At 26.5% G+C, this 21,390-nt stretch overlaps 1 long non-coding RNA gene across 2 annotated transcripts in view; it reads left to right on the forward strand.

Moving 5' to 3' along the window:
* The window catches only part of LOC122852633, a 66,438-nt gene extending 47,193 nt beyond the window's left edge, over positions 1 to 19,245 (forward strand). Inside the window, exons 7-8 of one of the 2 annotated variants that reach the window (XR_006373838.1) lie at positions 9,817 to 9,888; positions 19,136 to 19,245. This is a non-coding gene — a long non-coding RNA (uncharacterized LOC122852633). Of the gene's footprint in view, positions 1 to 9,816; positions 11,462 to 19,135 lie in introns of those variants that run through there. The other variant, XR_006373839.1, reaches the window with a different exon arrangement.
* The last annotated feature ends 2,145 nt before the right edge of the window (positions 19,246 to 21,390 follow it).

Genomic DNA, 21,390 nt, shown 5'->3' on the forward strand with positions numbered 1-21,390 from the left:
AATTTTTTATTTTATATATGAGCTATGATTAGATAACAATTTTGATGATCCATGAAAAAGTATTGAGAATAAAATAAAACAACTTTATATTAATATGTAATTTTCTATTCGAATAATCGGCCAAGTTTTGACGTGATATTTGATTTATATAGTTTACAACAAGTTTCATATAGTGTTAACAATTGAGTGAGTCTCAACTTAGATTATAGAAGTGAGTGGTACGATCAATGAGAAACAGGACAGTGGAATTTTCATTCGTATTTTGTTTAGCTCATTTGACATATAGACTCAATATTTATGTAAAATCATACCGTCGATACATTTTCTTAGAAATAAAAATATTTAAAATTATATTTTTAACTCTTGTTAATAAATTAATTTATATTTTATTCAAAGATAATTACATTTATATTTTATTAAATCAATTTATAATTTACACTTTTTCGCGATATAATAAATTTAATAAATTTAATATTTTATTATCGAATAAATATATAATGTTTTTTTTTATAATTTAAGAATGATAATTTATTGTGTTAGAAATATTATAAAAAAAAAAAAATTTTTAAAACGCTGAATTTTATGAAAGCTGTCGTCGTGGCAATTTTAACTGTCAAATTTTTGAGGGGAGGTTGTTTAAGATGAAAAAAAAAATTAAATAAATAAAAAAAAATATAGCAGGAGGCCGACCATTTTGCTGGGGCAGACGGTTCTGAAAGATTTTCCATCCACCTACCCTTCCGTTATACTGCCAAGTGGGCCGGAATTGAGTGTGGAAGGGATAGAAAACACTAAAGATTTGTAGGGTGAGAGGGTGTAAATAAGTGAGATAGAAATACTTAGTCTTTGTAGGGGTAAAAATAAAATAAGGAAAGAATGATAGGGAGGTTTTTCTGACGTTAACTCACCCCTTATCCACAGATTTTGTTCGTCCGCCTACGATCTTTCTTTAAAACTCCCCTACCCAATTACATTTGGGGTTGATATTTTCTTTCTTTCTTTTTCTCATTCTAATTTTTTTTTTTTCTTTCTTTCTTTTTTTTTTTCTGCTGATGATTTCAGAAAATCAAAGCAGATAAAATGGCTCTCGACTAATACTCAAAATATAAACTTTCGTAATTGGTAACTGCTTATAAAAGCGTGAGACTGGCAAGCCGAAATGAAATGAAAAAAGATGAAATAAATAACTCATAAGAACCTTTAATCTATGTAAGAAAACCTTGATCGTGTTTTTTGATAAGTTTGATTCATTGCTGTGATGATTAGTTTTTATCTTAAGAACTCGTAAAAAATGGGTAAAAATATATACGGATGTATCGTTCTTTGTTTGATGATCAACTAATTGATGATGGGTTTCTTTATTTATGTAAAAAAACATTTCATACTGAGCTTTGCATTACTAATATCTAAAAATATAATAATTTTGACAGCTAATTATTACATAATCAATCGGAATTATTGTTCGGTCCGTTACAAGTTTTTTTATTTTTCTATTTTTACTTTGAATTGTTTAAGTTGTCATCACTACTAACCCAAAGACAACATACATATTTTTTATTTTATATGAAACAAAAATATAGCCAACTTCTGGACCACAATAATTGTATGAATTTTTTATATTTAAATAATATTTATTTATGTTAAAAATTTTGAGAATCTAATGTATATCAAGTTTGCCAATTTAATTGCCAATATAAATTTTTTACTTGTTACAGTAATTGACAGAAGTAAATATTAATATTTATTATATTTTCAAACTCAATTCAATCGAGTGGTCAATTAACTTTCCATTCTAAAATAAAAAATTCATCAACTAGATTTATATAATTATTATACTAAACTCCAAGTAAATTGTATTCAAATTCTATTTTTAAATTCCAAGCTAAATTGAATTTAAATCGATGACACGTATTATTGATACCTCAAAATAATAAAATCAACAACATTAAAAAGTACAAGTATATTTTTATTATTCAAAGTAAAAATAAATAAACAATAAAAACTTTTTTTTTTTTTAACATTTCCAATCACTCTTACATGATTAATACTAACATTTTTTTGAATTTTTTACAAGCGAAAAAAAATAAAACAAATTACGGATAGTGAGTGTTAACATTTATATGTAAATACAAATGTAAAATGTGTGCTTTTCTAGACAACATATTCACTAACATTATTGAATGTTGGTAAATATATGTATCATTGACATTTACCTGAGAGCATTAGCATAAATGTATACTTATACTTGAATACATGATGAGCTGCGTCCTTGTGTGTATATACATGAAAAAATATTATCGAACATGACGACATATCATTGGCCAATATAATAAATTAAAAATATCTTGGCTTGCGCGAAAACTAAACATTCAATTCTTTCGTATTCTTATTGATTTTGTACCGGGTGTAGAACAGCTAAGGGGTGCCAACTGGAGTTTTTACCCCCACTGAAAGTATCGATCACCCCGTCTCAGTTTTCTCCTACAATACTCTTTTTCCTTTGGCTCCCAACACCATTCACCCACCGCGTTCTTCCCCTTATCTACTTCCTTTCTTGAATTGCGAATCCTTTACAGCACTTTATATTATATGTATATTTAGAGTGAATATTTTACGTTGCTACCCCGGCCAGTACTTTTTTCAAACTTTTTTCCTTTTCCTTTTCATTTTTTTTTTTTTTTTTCATAAATACAATGCACAAAGATCCCAAGGTAACAACGTAAAATTCACGAGAATATACTATTTTTATGGCAGACTTTATACAATTTTCTCATAGCAAGTTATTTTTTTTTATTTTTTTTTCCATTTGAAGTATTTTAATTCTACAGTTTTAATTGTCTTCATGATGTACAGTTAAAAAAAAAATATACATGTTCAAGAAAATTAATGATAGGTCATTTATTTTTATGGCAATAATTTTCTTTTAATTTAACCATTTAAAAATCCATTAGATGCTTTGGTTTCTAGATTTCGTCGGTTTGTTTTTTTTTTCACATTTAACCTCCGGTCAGAAGTTCAAAAAAAAGAAGAAAAAAAAAAATGAATGCGGGTAAAAAAAAAAGTGCGAACCGCATGGCAAAATAGAATAAGGGGATAATAAGCTCTCCCGTGGTGAGTGGCTTGACTATATGAGTGTTGAAAAAAAAAACAAACTGGAGGGTGTAAAAAAAAGCCGCGATAGTGGCCACCTGTTAGAAAAAACGTTGGCGTGAGGTAAAAAAAAAAAAACCTTAGGGGATAAGGATACAAAAAAAAAATGTACATAATGAAAATAAAAAAACCTAGGCACACTTTAATTGTGCCTCGGAAATTCTGGGTGGCACGTGCCTAGCGTATTCAGAACACTTGGGGACACCCGTTGAGGGCCAAGTGCTTTTTTTTTTTTTTTTTTCGTTTACCTTTACATATGTATACTTTACCTACCGACCTACCTACCTACCCCATACGCATTCATCCCCCAAGTGACATTTTTTTTCCTCTAGTAAATTGTACGGAAGAATGTAAAACAACTAAAAAAATAATTTAGCCTGTTTTATTTACTTTTTTTTTTGTTTACATGTGTTAAATTAAATTTTATGACTATTATTTTTTTTTTTTTAACTTTTTTTTCTCTTATTTGGGTATAGAATACAAAAGCTTTTAATTATTGTCCTTTAAAAAAAGCCTAATTTTATTTTCTTACTAGAATTTTAGTTTTATAAAATAAAATTCTTTTTATTCAAAACTTTGGTCAACAAATTAGATGAAATGTATATTTATCAAAATGTTTACTTTTCTGGATACTAGTGAATTTTTTTGTGCTCTATTTTTGGCACATCTTGAGAATTATTTTTGACATAATTATTGACCATGCAATCAATCGTGTTTAGATCTATACAAGATACATGCATGCGACATGTATATTTATGTAAAATAAAGTTTTGTTTGTCTATTTAAATTTACGATTTAAGTTTTTATTCAAAAAGTTCCTTAAAAAAAATGTAAGGCTTTAAATGACCAGTAAAAACACCATCGTGGTTACAATATCATGACAATAAATTCAAATGCTTTTTAAGAAGCTTAATGTTAAATTCCATTGTTTGAACATTTATTTAAAATTATGGTCGTTTTATATCTGTCTTACCTACAATTTTTTTAATTGAAATAATTTTTTTTTCGCTTATACTTTTTATCCTGTGAACTAATCATTAGCCAATTTAAAAAAAAACATTCCCAACATTGTCGGTAAAGAAAAATCATCCGTAGCATGGACAGAAACCCACCGGTCTTCATATCTCAGCCTTTAGTGACATCTGTAGTAGTTATTGGTATTAATTTTTATCAATATATCAACGCGAAATTTATAAATGAGCTTTTTTTAAAAAAATAAATATAGTACCTTTAATTAACAAATGATTATTTGATTGGTTTTTTTTTTTTTTAAATATTTATATTCTAAGGTTTTCAGAAATTACAAATTTCAAATTTGAAAATATTATTTTTCATTAGAAATATTTATTAATAACTATTTGAAAAATCAAAATATATAATTATTAACAATTTTTTAATATTAGAAATTAGAAATAGATTGTAGCAACAATGTACATACAAAAAACTTAACAAACTTAACAAATGTTGCAAAAGAAAAAGAAAAAAACATTAATATTCATCAAAAGATGCAAAATATTTTTTTATTTATACAAGAGATGAAATAAAATTGCTATGAAAAAGTTAAAAACAAAGACAAGGTTAAGAAAATGAGATCTTACACATTCGTATGACATTTGGTATGTAACGAAAATTAATGATCAACCGTCCGAGATTCTGCAGATGCTCCAGTTCGTAATCTAATAGACGGTAAAGTTAGTGTTAGTAAACCCCTGCTGCGTTTTTTCTAATTTATTATAACTGTGCCTTTACTTTGTTACCACCCTTGCCTATAAACATGTACGCATTTAACTGCAACAATAATAAACAACACAAAATTTATTTCAACACTAATTTAATGCATAATTGTCTCCCTACTTTTATACATAACAAGAAAAACCTACTGAAGATGAATTTATAATCAAAAAATTTACAAATTAAAATTTATGTTACTGTTATTTTATTTTACTTTGAGATTGAACAAAAAAGTTTTAAATTTGTGGGAAATAATGTGGCTTTTAATGCAAACTTAATCATAAAAAAAAATAAAAAAAAACCCCTGGACTGTTTTTTTTTTTTTTTATTTTCAAAACTAATTCATCAATACATGGAAAAATTAAAAAATATTATTCTTTCATTTTGAATTATAAATCTTATAAATCGTAGAAAATTATACTGAAGATATTGATCACTAGTATTTTAAAATCAATTTTTTTCGTGTCATTGATGTTGTCTATTCTCAATTTGTTTCTTTCGCAGATCCAAGAAAAAGTATTATCATTAAAACCTACAAAAAAATTCAAAATAAATATTGATTACGTTAGTTTGCTTGCCTATACAACATTACTAGATTTTTTATCATTTCAATATCTTTTTATTCATCAGATGTGTCTTGGATATAGTAACGTGCTGCTCGGTAGTTTGATAATTTTTTTTTAAAAATACGTTCAGTTATTACACAACATTTGCTTAGTAATATCATAATTATATATAAAATAGTATTTAGTTTATGCTGTAAAATATCTAGTTGACAATTGATAATCAATCTATAACCTATGATTCCACACAACATAATAAAACTTATGCTACTCATATTTGATAACGACTGTAGCTAGATGGAGCTGGATGGAGGTACTGAAAATCATGTAAATGTATATGATAGTTTTAATTTATCAAACATAATTTTTAATGTCTATTGATTTATTAAATTAAAAGATATTATAATTATTTTGAACATCTTTATTTTTAGAGTCGTTTTATATTCAAAAGATTAGTTCAAGATTATTTGATCTGAAAATAAATAATTCACATTAATAAATTATTTGAATCGATAACTTTTGAGTATTTTTTTCTTAATAATTAAAGGCTAATTAAAAAGCTTCAAAGATTAATAAATTGATTTTTATATTAATACATAATAAATGAGATTTCAGTTGCTTTTTCTTTTTTTTTGATGTTTGATTGTTTGAAATTGGAATTCTGTCATATTCTGTAATACTAAAAGTAGAGATTAATAATATATAAATTTTGTCAAAAATGATTGGTTGAAAATTAAAGCTCTAAAAAAAGTAAAAAAATTATAAGATCAAATTGCTTTACAGATAGGTTGAATATTATACTCAAGTTTGGTTCAAGTTTCAAAGTAAAATACCCCCTTTTATCTGAGAATTCTCTATTACTGTGACTCGATGCTTAGATTTGAAGAGGGTCGAGCTAGAAAGTTTTTCCATTTTTATCCAGTCATCGCGTTGGGTTTGTACTTTGCCTTCCTCTTCTTTCCCATGAACAATGAGTGCCACGCCCCAACAATCGTTCGAAACTTAAATCGTCTTCGTCTGACTATCTAGTGGTTTCATCCGTGGTAATAATCGCCGGAAGGCTACGACGCAATTCGTGACGATACCGCGTGGTTATTGTAAAATTATACACGTTGAAAAAGCTTGAAAAATAATTTTTTTTTTTTCTTCAATCTCTATTTTATAATCTACTATTCTGTCTTTCGATTATTGTTGAAACTCAAAAAACTTCCAAGTAAAATCTGCATTACTATTTACACTAGGAAAAAATTTCTTTGCTTGAGAAACTTTCGTAATGTCAAAACCAGATTTATATTGAAAAATTGAATCAATTTATCAATCGATTGAAATAAAAAAAAAAAGAAATGATTGAGATACTTTTTATTATATACTGCAGTCTGTAAAAAAACAACAAGTATAAATCAGAAGACGTCGTTGATACTGTACAACTAACATTGAAGGGATAAAATTAATTTAGGGATTTTACGAATAATTCCAAATGGTTAAACTGATGTGTCAAGAATTTTCCACTCGATCGAATGTCTTTCTATGCTATTTTGTATTGATCACCCCATTTGAAGACTTATCTTCCAAGCCTATTTTCGTAGATGCTTGTTTTAACACATTTTCTTTACTTATATATATCCAACAAAATCAATCGTCATTATCGTAACCACTCTGTCAATCTCATGCTTTTTTAATTCTCTTTCTCTCTTTTGTAATTTATCTTTAAAAATTTATCACTGTTTTGCAAGGCGACAACAGCTGATAGCAAGAGCAAAACAAGGTTAGATCGAAAACGTATGGCCTTCTTAACTGCTCATTCAAGCGTCTTGGGGTCCAACTTTTGACCACGGTCAAGATATCTTGTCCCTTATTCAAAATTATTGGAAATCAACTATCACAAACAACACTTGTATTTATACACATTGCCCTATATAAAAATTATCATATGATTTTAAATTATAAAATAAATTAATATAATAATTTTGAATGTGTACAAATTTAAGATATCGTTGATGAAAGTTTTGATAATCAAATATGTTTTCTCCCTTGTAACAGCTTTTCCTTAGTTTTCATTTTAGAAGAAAAAAAGTTTTTTGTCTTATTGAGCAATCTAGAAAATCGTTTTTACAACAAAGTAATTTTAAGGGATAAAGAGAAGATTATAAAAACAATAATATAATTGCTCAATTGAATTTATTATTATCATTAAATACCAATTATGTAAATTATGTTTTTTTGTTTTTAATTTATTGACGTTTAATTTTTTTTTTTTTTAAATAAATTTATTTTTAATTATATTAACAAACACAAAAATGATAATTCAAATTTATTACGAATAAGGTGGATGATAATGTAGATCAGATAAATATACATATACCATTGATGTAAACTGTATGTGTTCTTGCATACATTACGAAAAAATCAAAACAATCTGCTCGGTTTATATATCAACACCCCATGTGTGACGAGTATATACTTTGGTTTACAACTTTGTGAAATACTTGTGTCTGTGTGAGTCGAAACAATCACCTTCAAACTCTATATTCGCTTGTTCTTTTTTTTTCTCTTTACTATACTAAACTTAATTTAAAAACAAATAATTTTTCTTGAATTTTCTTTTATTTATAAAATTACAATTCATCAAGTACAATACATATAAAAATTGAACACTATTTTTCATTCATTTAATTAAATTGTATATAATATATAGTAAGTATTTTTTATTCTAAGTTAATCGTACTAATAAATATATAAAATTTATGACTCAAAGAAAATTATAACAAAGATATTGACTACCATCTTTTGTATTTTTAAAATTAATTTTCTTTTGTGTCATTGCTCCATTGATGTTGTCCAGTCACAATTCACGAAATCTGATTTTTTTTCATAATCCAAGTTGACGTATCATCAACCTACAGAAAAAAATAAATAAAAAATGATTAGAAAATTAAAATAAATATTGATCACTTTATGTCAAGTCTTTTTATATGATAAAAAAAAAACTAAACGAAATACTTGTTTAATAAATGATGATTGTAAACATGTTTAGATTTTATTACATGAAAAAATTATGATTTTTAAATCATTCAATTTATTTTGATATAAATAGTTAATTTGATTGTAATAAGTTCCCCTGACGTTATGCTCAGTTTTCCTATTTTGTTAATAGTAAATCGTAAAACATGATTTTGGATTTTTTTTAAAATACAGTTCGATTGTAATATATATTTAGTTTACTATATAACGTTTCATATCATTCATTGTATAGAAGCATCCCCAGAGCTTTTATCAGCTGTCAAACATGAGCGTGCGTGTTGCCATATACACATGTGCATACTCAAAGTATACAACGTGTTTAAGGTTGTCAAAGAAAATTGTTTTTTTTTTTTTTTTTTTTTGAATTAAAACAGAAACTATTCATTTTTATAAAATTGTTCGAGAATCATGACACTATTTAAATGAAAAAATAAATAAATAATAATGATCAAATTTGATGGCCATTTATTTATTTAATAATTAATTAATTAAATTATTTATTAATTTTTTCGTTTGTTAATTAATTAACTCATTTGATGATTTATTTATTTTTTTATTCTTTTATTTATTTATTTATTTATTTATTTAATTTAGTAGCCCAGCTGCTTATGTTTCCATTTTTCAATCATTTTTTATTATTATTATTAACTTTGTTTATTTAACAATACATTATTTATTAGTTAATAAAATGGGAAATTGTTAAACCAAAAAACTAAGTACAGATCAATCCAAAATAAAGTCATAATCAGACAAAAATTTACATCAATAAATAAGTCTATAGAGGTAATGTCGGCACATACGTATGTTATACTACTGAAAAGTAATACTTGTGGTAGAAAAATAAAATAAACATACATCCTCATGTTCTATTCACTTAATTTAAATATTTTTAAAAGTGATAAAATGTAATTATGTTTTATGAATTTATCCGTCGTGATTATTGTCAATATTTGATATCAATATTATAATATATTCATGACATATATTGAGTGCGTATATGCATTCTTCGGACATATTCATACCGAGATTGTATTTGTATTGGCCATCAATCAAAATGATTCATTATACTTGTTAATTAATATAAAATACTTTTTATTGCTTTTAAATTGTTTAACAATTTTTCTAATAATTGTTTAAACAATTTAAAGAGTTAATACAAATTAAAAAAACAATAGGAAGTTGAATAAACAATTAAATGAATGATATAGAGTGTAAAATTATTTTTATAAATATGAATACTTTTGAATATTAAAAATTAATAAAAATATAAAAGCTTCAATGAATATTTGCAAAAAAAATTACTCTAACACGTAAGCATATTTTTCATTTTAAATCATTATTATTATTGCAGATGATATGGATTTCAATGAGAGCAGCAGCAGATGACATCAATCAAGAAATCCCATCATCAACTACAGTAAGGGTGAGTTTACCAATTTTTTTATTTATTTTCATAACCAAAGTCTTTTTTTATCTTTACTAAATATGCTTTCTGTCAAATTTTTAAATCATAAATAACCGTTTAATTGTATAACTATATCTGGAACGACATTGATAATCGTAATATCGATTGAGCTCAATTTTCAACTCTCAACTGAGATTGAGGGTCGACGATCGACATGACTTCCCACTTGGGTCATTGAATATTGATGTTATTTATATAATTATAATTAATAAAAAAAAAGTTGAAAGATCATTTTTTAATAATTAAATTAATGAGGCAATTATTAAAGTAAGCTATGATAAATTTTCAAAAAAATATTACAACAAAATTTAAAGTTGAATAATTTTTTTGTTAAAATATTGTTGGGTAATAGATAATAATGTACGGACAATAGATGTTTTTTTTTATTCCAAATAATATATAGCAAAACATCAGTGATAAAAAATGATAAAAACTTTGTGAAAATTTTGTTTACTTAGCCGTCTGTTTTGTTTGAATATTTTTAAGTAAAAAAAAAAAAAGCTCAAAAAAGTCCGAGGGTTTGTAGGTGGTGCAGAACAGGCGATAGGAAGTTAGTAAATTATAAGATGAGTGGGGAGGTGTAAAAAAGTTCCCTTAGCTTAGCAGTCACAACTGGGGCGGCCATTTTCCCCGAGTTCTTAATATTTCCATGATGGCGGCTGGCTAAGCGTTGGTAGAGACTGAGTGCGAAAGTGGGCAATGTGGAAGTGGTGAAGGGGGAAATACTGTTTCATGGTAGTAAAATGAAATGGGGGGTTTTGAAAATAACAAAAGATAAAGAAGAAGAAGAAGAAGAACAAGAAGAAGAAGGAAGAGAAAAGGGGTTGAAATTAGAAAAGGAAAGATTTAAATATCAGTTCCCGAGGGGCGGACCAAGCTCGTTCGCTTTTACATTCCCACCCTTGGTCGTTTGTCCTTCACACTCTTCTTGAAAGAAAACGAGAGAAAATTTCTCGCGCAGTTTTCCAACAAGCCCCGGTCACATGCATACACAAGAGCCAGGCAAAGCGGTGACTTTCACGACGTAATATCGATTCGTTTTTTGCTAGAGAAATAAAAGTTAGGGTTCCTTCTTACTTTGCATATATTTTATTTCATTTATTTTATTTTGTCTCGAGACAATTTCTTGAATATATAGCTTGAATTTATTATAAATATATATTCACCCAAAACAAAGAAACTTTGTTGAAAATAAATTCATTTAAATATATATTTTTATATTATTTTTCAATAAATTTAGTCGTTTATGAATATAAGAGGATTTCAAGTTTGCTTTGAACTCTGTAAAAAAAAAAAAAAAAAAAGATACACCCTTCATATTTCTAGTATATATATAACCATACCTGAATAATATGTTATTATCTTTTTCTCACTTTATTCTACGTATATAATAATTTTTTTATTCTTTTTTTTCTTGGTTGTGCTTTACAAGCTTGAATTTTTTTTTAGTCGTTCAGACAGCTCGAGAAAGTTTCCCCTCGTTTATTTCACCCTACTATCTACTTCTTTTGCCCAGTTCTTATGTGCTTCATAAGACCCCTCCTTTATGTTATCCATCCATCCATCCATCTATCCATCCACCCATTGCAAATATCCCTCTTCTGTTTTTAGACAAGAAAATTTTAATAGAAATTTAAAAATACTCATTGTGACTCTTATATATATCACAAGCCAAGGCACCCTCATTAAATAAGTTTTTCTCATTCCAAAAAGAACAATATTACTGTTAATCAAATTCTTTATATGTACATATAAATGATTGTAATTATTTTTTTTTCTATAAAAACTAATTAACACGATTGTTATTAAATAATATTTTTTTTTCTCGCAAGCTCAATCTTATTTCAAAACAAAAAGAAAAATAATAATAATATTTTTGAGCTATGGTTATTATATTTTGGTCAATATATATATATTTTTTACTATATAAAGCTCTTATTTGTCCGGGCTTTTTCAAATATTGATTAAAGCTTGAGAAGAAAAAAATTAAATAAGAAAAAGTAGAGAAATAAGAAGACAAAATAATAATAATAATAGGGTGAATAAGTAGAAGGAAATATAATAACAAGGAATAGAAGAAGAAGAAGAAGATGAAGATGAAAAAATAATGACAAGAAAAAGGACAGTAGTAGAAGGACGTTAGAAAGAATAGCATGAAGATGGCCGACGCTTATGCTAGAAGTTTGTGAGCGGTAGCTAGCCAAAGACCACCCCTCTTTTTTTACCCCACTAATATCCCCGCCGCTGTGGCAACGTGAATATATGTATATAGGACCGTGGGGTATATTGCCTGCGCGTATATAAAACTGCATGGCTGTTTGGTATGCTCAAAAGTGAAGGGGGTATTCAAAAGAAAAATGAGCGAAAACTAAAAGGAAGCTCAGATGAAAGCAGGGTGGGCGGGTTGATCTGTGCAGTAAAAAAAGGAGGGAGCAGAGGTAAGTCTTGAGCTAATGGTGTTGGTATCACATGCAAAGGGGAAAAACAGTTCTTATTGATTCAGAATACGCCCAGCTCACCCGTCTTTTTTCAGATGGTAGAATCATCATCATATTTTTTCGTTACTTTTATATTATATCAAAAAGTCCAACACTCTTTTATCAATTTATTATATAAACAATGCAAGTATAAAATTTAAATTTCCATAACGTGTGAGTGTGTGTATGATTGACAACTAAATGAGTATTATTTTTTAATAAAAAAAATTATTTCCCGATATAAAACTGAATGAATGTAGAACCGTATATATTCTTTATGAATAAAATAACTTGAAACATTCTATATTTTTTTGAAGATTCACTTATAAGTGTTATCAAATGAATAAATATTCTTTCAACCGAAATTGCTTTTCACATTGAGCATCATTTTTACTTTCATCTTTTTACGCTGCATCTAGTCTTTTCTTTCTCTTAGACAACATGATATTTTATTTACAATTTGTCATTTTTGCGATCTTCGTACACAAAGTAGAACAATAACAAAAGTCGTTCAAGAGTAGGTAAACAATTCAAGTGTGAGCTATATATAACAAGTGGTACTATATTTGGAACGATAAGATTAAGATGTTGAACTTTATATATAATTTTGTTAAAAAACAGTATAGATTTTTGCATCATTTCTTCAAATAGAATTTTAGAATTTTATTGTTATCGTAAATCTCTTTTTTTCACTCCGTATCTAATTTGTATTTTTTTTTTTTTTTTGTCAATCGATGCAGTAACTGTCAGACAATATAAACAGCCAACAACTTGTTTGTCACATTGAGTTTAATTGATCGTAATCATTCTAAAATAAAAAATAAATTTAACAATACCTTTTACCGTTGCTGGACACATATGTCCAACCTTTGCCCGAGGTATTACTGACTCAATTTTATACCTGGGTTGATGACACCGTATACAGTGACGATTACAAAAAAAAAAAAATAGCGATATGTTTACGGGTTACGCAGAAATTCACACGAGTTAAAACTTGTAAAGCTCGTTTATGTCACTATCAAATATATTTTAAACGAAATTGTCCCTTCAAATTAAATTTATAAATTATTTTATAAAACTAACTACAAATGTTTATCGAATTACAATGAAAATTTTGAAAAAACGATTTACTTTTTTATAATTTATATATAATATATACGTTTGCATATGGGTGTGTATGTGCATGTATGTATATGTTGGGCTCGATGGGCAAATTGACTTTTCCTAATAGACCAACTCTCGCAAAGCAACTTCTAGGAAAATCATTTAAAACTTTACCACGAGTAGAAATTTGTGCCTCGTTTCAATGCACCCGTACAACAGACCCCACCTTTCTCTTACACACAACTTTCTTTTTTGTATATTTATCTTTACAAAAACTTGAAATTTTCTCAATTTAAAACTTGAATTTTTTTAATGCCATTTGAATAATCAAGTATTTTTGGACAAATTAATATAAAAAATACCAAAACTAAAAGATGAAGTCATTTTTATTCAAATTTTCACAGCAAAAAATTGTTGGCAAATTGAAATCCTAATAATTATAACAGGTTGTATTAAAAAAAGCTCTCATCATTATAATTTTTTTGAAAAAAAATATCAGAGCTTATAAGGAAAAATTGTCACTTGATAATGTGTGAAAGGAGATAATTGAAAAAAAAAAGGGACTGCTGATTTGAGTCAGCTTGAAACCGTTGACTGAAACTGGTGTCATTAAATTTTAAGAAATGCTAGTTCAACAACTACATGATTATTTTAACAAAATAGTCAATGTCATCATTAGTAAATATAATAAGCCATAATTTGACTGATTCAAAATTTAAGAAATAATTTTCTTAATTTTTCTTTTTGAACTCTATACACAGTCTTTTGCTTGAATATTTTTTCTTTTTCATCGTGAAAATTTAACGAAATTCTCACTTAAATATTATTTCAACCCTATAAAATATTAAGTGGGTTCTCGACGGCAAGTAGAAAACCAGCTTCCTATGCAGACAGAAGGTTACGGAGTGAAAATCGAGAAGAAAATTGAGATAGTTGTGTGTGTATGTGTGTTATACTAAACGTTATATTCTCTGACAACTAGCCGAATGATGTCGTTCTTCACCTTTGTCTATAAAATATCACGTTATGAATGCAAGAGACATTTTTCTATTTCTTAGTCTGACTTTTGAGACACGATGCTTTTTGAAATAATAAATTCATATATTAATATGTGTTTGATCTATACCGTTGTCTTTATCTGTTATCCCAGGAAATTTATATATACCTCATCACGATGCATATACTAAATTTAAATCAAATAAATTTTTATTTCACATATAGACATGACAAATATCAACTTGAAAAATTATTTCTTTTAATCAAGGCTTCATCCACCCACGAAAGCTTTTGTGCATCAGTGTATGTAAAATTTCTACTTGAAAATGTTTTCAAAAAAAACAAAAGAAAACTTGAAAAATATCCAACAAAATAATCGCACAGTATAATTTCGCTAATTACCAAAGGAAACTGAGAGCAATATATCAAAAATATTCTGCTTATTTTTTTTTTACTTTGAGTGACAGTCATCGCAACTATTTTTTTTTAATACTAAAATTTCCTTTTTTTTTCTCTCTTAATAGAAATGCGTTATAAAACGAAATGGATTTTACAACAAAGTGAACATAGAATAATGAAAAATTGAAAAAATTTTACTACTAATTTATTTGGAAAAAAAAAATCAATGTTTCAATAAAAATTATATGAAAAAATTAAAAATACCCTTAGATCTCGAAAAATTAATGGTAACTCAAAAGTTTAAATTGAGTTTGGTTCACAAACGTTTGTTTTTGCTGCCGGCACAAACACATATATATATATATGAGTTTGATGGCCAGGAGATTTTAAGAGGAAGTGGCACAAGAGAAGCGCGACCGAAAGAGAGAAAGGGGGTGCATGAGAGGTATATAGTAAAGGTCGGTAGTCAGCAGCAACGAAGCATCTACGCCGGGCTCGTATAGCTTGGAAAATTTTGAACGAAAGTTTGCTAATGAAGGCGACTCACGCCCCCAGCTGCATCTGAGCGAGTTTTAAGAGAAAAAGGAAAAAGTGTACTGTAGCAAAAGAGCAAAAGAGTAAAATCGTTCATACACTATATATATATATATGAACAAAGTTAGTTTTGACATTACAAAATCGCCAATCTGTATTTTAACTCTCTTAAAAACACCCAGCTAAAATTTTTAATTTACTTTATTTTACTTTTTTTTCAACTCTGATTAATTACAAGGTTTTTTTTTTTATTTCATTTTGCATTTAATCCAATTTTTATAAATTAATATGAAAATATATAAAGAAAATTATACATATAGGATTTTATTTATTATGACCGAGTTAACGAGTTGATAGATCTTCGTTTGTATATATATTACATTAAAAATATATATAATATTTTATACACGTGTATGTAAGGCCTTCCATTTTGCACAGCCATCTTTTCTCTTCTCTGGCTTAAAATGGTGAAAAGGGTTTTCTAAATTAAAGGGTCGCGAGTAAGCAGGCGATCTGGCTTTCTTCCTTTCTCGTTATATTCGTCCTTGTATATACCAAGCTTTTCTTTTTACTAAGGATTCACCAGGCTTGATACAGACCATAGCAACAGAGTTATAAAATATTATTATACACTGAGAAAAAAAAAACTTTTTATGAGTGGAAATGAAGCTTTTTTTTTTATTCAAAAATTAATACAGAAAAAGAAATTTATAAATTTTCATTAAAAAATTAATTTAACTTGACGTTTTATGTATTTTCTTTTGAATAAATAAAATATTTATAAATTTAAAAATAAATGAATTCTTGCAATATTTAATTATCTAATTTAAAAAAATTTCTTTTAGCTCATATAAAAAATAAATATTTAATTTTACCAAGAATGACTTTTTTTTTATGTTCAAAATAAATTATTCCAACAAAAAAGGGGTTGGATTAATGTCCCTAAGAAAATAATCGACCATTTTTGTTATATCTTATGTATAGAGAGGGAGTTTTATTACACAATATAAAAGCTTGATGGAAAAAATAAAAAAAAATAGTTGAGAAACAGTTGTAACTATTCCCTCGACAAAGTTCTCCCACTCGTTCTTTGCATTTATATCCACTAATTCATTGTGCGTATTTTCTTTAGACCGCCCATAATTCTACTCAAGCTTTAATCTATTGTATTCAATTTTAGAATTGCGTGACATATATGACATACTGGTGACATATGGAAATATGAATTTTTCAACATTTAATTTTTCTACATATATTTTTTCTTATGAAAAATTATTTTCCACTATAAAATTTATACTTTAAGTATTTATTTATACTAAAAAAGAAAAATACAATTGACAAGAATATTATTAAAATTTATAAATGAAATAATTCTTTTGATATTAAAAAAATATTTTTTAATTATAAAGGAAATAATTTACAAATGAAATAATTCTTTTGACATTAAAAAAATATTTTTAAATTATAAAGGAAATAATTTACAAGCATAATTTGAATTTACTACAGAAAATAAATGGAAAATGTATTTTTAAAAATTGCTCAAACGACGTCTAGTTAAAAATAAAAAATTAAAAGCTATTATCGATCATTGACATGAAAGATAAATGTGACAATTAAATATATAAATATATTTTTATCAAAATTTATTTAATTAAAATCGAAGACTTTCTTATTTGAAATATAGATTTTGCAAATGTTCGTTGTCCGTACTTTGTCTTTGTAAGAGAAAAGCTATCTTGCCTCCACCGATGCTATACTTCTCAACCCAACTTCTAACTCCCAAACGCCTCAAGGCTCTACTACACCATGCCACTTCTAAGACAAGAATTTCAGCTCACGCTTTTACTATATATATATACGCGAGCCTTTACTTGCAAGACGCCTTCAGACCACAGAGTAAGGTATGGAGTTATAATTCACCCTTGGATTTTCTCATCTTTGTCTGTTACAATTATTTATTTATTTTTTTTTTATGCTTTTCGCGTCTTCTGCAGAAGATTTAAACGTAATATATTTAGATTTTTTTAAATAAATTTTTCAGTTATATTTGATTAATACAGTTGTAAAAAATAAATAAAATGTAAATTATATTTAACATTTTTTAACTAACACTTGTCTTAAATTTTTAAACTTAATATTGCAAAAGAAAAATTAAATGCACTTTTAAAGTAAAATAAAACTTAACACACTTGATAAAATTTTGCAACTGATTCAAGTAAATTTTTTGATTTTGTACATCGAGTGTGTCCAGATGTATCCATGAGATATAAAGTAAAACTGTCAGTCGTTGGACTAAAAATGACCATTGACCCCCCTTCTTATTTTGTGAACAAGACCCAGTGAGTAAATATATGGGGCCCCACCACTGTACAGCACGTGGCCGATGGCCAGTTTTATGTAACAGTGAATCCCTTAAAGTAAGAGCTAGCCACGTGCGGGGATATGTATATGTATATTATTTCGTGTAAGAAAGAAATAAAAATAACGGACAGGAATAAAGGATCGCGCGAACTGGACAAACCAGTTTACCGTTTTTCAAATTGGGCTTGAAGCCAGTCTGTGACCCTTTTTTCACTATAAAAATTATTTATATATATATACATTTGAATTGGCAAGCACTGGCCGTTGTCCAGTTTGGACAAAAAAGGTCCGGAAATGATTCTTGCTTGTATACTTTTGTATCCATATGTATGTGAATATAACAAAGAGTTTACTCTAAAACCAGATTGCCAACGTCAGAAGCAAAACTCTTGATCGAGATAAACCGTTAGTTCATTAAACTCTGAAAAAGTTTTTTATTTATTTATTTTTTCTTTTTGATATATTGGAAGTAAGGGATAAATAAAAAATATGTATATTGTTGAAAATATGATGATAAAAACAGCCTACATTTTTCTGTTAATTTAAAAAATAATATATGTTATAATACTTTTCGAAGTTGTCGTTTTCATTTTTAATGATTTTTTTGTATCATTAACGATGACTTGAAAAAAAAAGCATTGAAAAAGTTTAACAATGATTAACATACTAGAAAAATAAACTAAAATATTTACGTCTTAATCTCAAAAATAAGTTTAGTCGAGACAAATATTTTCTTATCTTTATGTTGTGATTAACAATAATTAATCCAAGAAACAAAAGATAAAAGCCGTACAATTTATTTTCTTCTTCCATTGTATTCTATTGGACCTTGGGTAAAACAAGATGAAAAATTAAAATATTTTGTAACCAGGTTAACTGTTATAAAACTAGCAGTTATCTGTTACTATATAGCTGATTGTCTATTTTCTGTGCGTTCAGAGTTTAAACTGCTTGAAAATATATCTGTGCTTATGTCAAAGGCCGATGTACTCATTGGAAATTGTGATACGCTTATCTTAAATTATCTATTAAAAGTAATAAAAGTAAAAGGTTTTTAATCTAGTCAACAATTATAATGATAATTAAAAAATTTTTTTATCAATTTTTATATAGTAAAACGTACAAAATTATACTAAGAATATTTTGAAATCAAGTTTCTATTTTAGCCATGCGAAATATTAAATCAAAAATTTTTTTTTTTTTATTAACATAAAATTAGTAAATTATTTATTAACAACAAATACTTTATGATAAAAAATTAAATAATTCTTTTAATGCAATAATGCCACGCAAAGTGTAATTGGTGCTAATTGGTTTGTTATTTTATTCAACAGCTGTACCATCATACGATGAAACAATATGCATTGTTAAAAAAAGTTTCAAAGAAGCTGAAAAATGTCAACATGTTATAGGAAATGATCAACACTTTGCAGCAAGATATCCAGTACATAAGAAGAAGATGAAATTGTGATGGAAAATGATTGACATTATGTACCACGATAACCAGTATATAAAATTAAAAAAACCTTAATAAATTGATGGTAAAAAAATTTGTTTATTTGGAAAACAATCTACCTTTTTGTCGATTTTTTTTTTGTTCAACTATATAATTAAATAATTATGTGTTTATTAAGGAATAAAAATACAAAATTATCGATAAATATAGTTACTTCAAAATTTAGTGTTTTAGTATTTACATAATTTGGTCAGTTTATTACTCACTAGTCTTGAGATTTTATCCTATTTTTTTCTTTTCTCTGAGAGTTTTCTGAACATCAAACACCTTCTTGAGTATCCTAGGCTCCTGTTATAAATCTTGGATTATTCGAAAAAAATTTAAATTTGTGAGTTTCCGAAAATATCAAATACCTCTTTGCTTATTCTATAATCCTGTTGCCAATCTTTAATTTTTTAAAAGAAATTTGAATTTTAATAATGGAAAATAAGAAATAAATACTGTGAAAAAGATGAGGATCTTATAAAATCGAATATCGATTTGCCTATTCCATGTTTAAAACCTGCTGCTTTTCTATCGTAATTCCCTAATTTTCTTTATTTTTTTTCAAAAATTACTTGATAAAATTGAAGATTTTTAACCGGAAAATAGAATAGACAAAGAAAAGATTTGTCATTTATTTGACTTACCTCGTTTCTATAATAATTTCCGAATTTTATTTATTAATATTTCAAATTTTATTGAAAAAATTGGTACTACTGAACAGAAACATTGAATATGCAAAGAAGAATTTTAGTTATTAATGACCTTAGCTCTTTTCTCTTATAATTCCTTAATTTTATTGATTATTTTCAAAATTTCCATAGAAAAAATAGAGATTCTGAACAGGAACAGAGAACAAGCAAAGAGGTATTTTCTATTTTATTTAATTTACCTCTTTTCTTTTATACTTAATTTTATTATTTATTTTAAAAATTTCCATAGAAAAAATGAATGAAGAACGATTTTTATCACTCAAAGACAATGAACAAAAAAATAAAACAAAATAAACAAAGTTTTCTTCAGTACGCATTGATGCAAATGCATTTATTATCTTATCACTCAGGAGAGTGACTGGCGGAGAATATAGGAAAGTATAAAAAGTACACTCACCCTTGTTTTTTAATTCAGATCATAAGCTACACACAGCATAACAGGTATTTAATGAGAATGAATCGAGTCACAAATTTGAAGGGTTACATTATTAATATAACTTTTTATATCATTGAATGAAAAAAAAAATCATTCTGAATTCGGTTATGGTGATTCGATTATAAGCATCGTAAAGAATACGTAAATAAAGACAACAAAATAATTTCTTATCAGTATATACTATAAAAAATATGCTATTTGAACAGGATCATAGAACAGGCAAGGAGATATTTCATTTAATTCACCTCTTATCTTTTATGATTCCTTATATTTATCATTTATTTTAAAAATTTCCCTGGAAAAATGAAGATTTTTAACAGGAACATAGAACAGGCAAGGAGGTATTTGGTATTTTATTTAATTCACCTCTTTTCGTTTATAATTCCTTAATTTTATTATTTATTTAAAAAATTTCTATCGAAAAAATGAAGATTTTTAACAGGAACATTGAACAGGCAAGGAGGTATTTCGTATTTTATTCAATTCACCTCTTTTCTTTTATAATTCCTTAATTTTATTATTTATTTTAAAAATTTCCATGGAAAAAATGAAGATTTTTAACAGGAACATAGAACAGGCAAAGAGGTATTTTGAAATTTATTTAATTTACCTCTTATCTTTTCTAATTCCTTAATTTAATTATTTATTTTAAAAATTTCCATGGAAAAATAAAGAGTTTTAACAGGAACACAGAACAGGCAAGGAGGTATTTTGTATTTTATTTAATTTACCTCTTTTCTTTTATACTTAATTTTATTATTTATTTTAAAAATTTCCATGGAAAAAATAAAGATTTTTAACAGGAACATAGAACAGGCAAGGAGGTATTTTGTATTTTATTCAATTTACCTCTTTTCTTTTATAATTCCTTAATTTTATTATTTATTTTAAAAATTTCCATGGAAAAAATGAAGATTTTTGACAGGAACATAAAACAGGCAA

This window comes from Aphidius gifuensis, linkage group LG1 (assembly GCF_014905175.1).
Source record: "Aphidius gifuensis isolate YNYX2018 linkage group LG1, ASM1490517v1, whole genome shotgun sequence".
In the NCBI taxonomy this organism is placed as follows: Eukaryota; Metazoa; Arthropoda; class Insecta; order Hymenoptera; family Braconidae; genus Aphidius; species Aphidius gifuensis.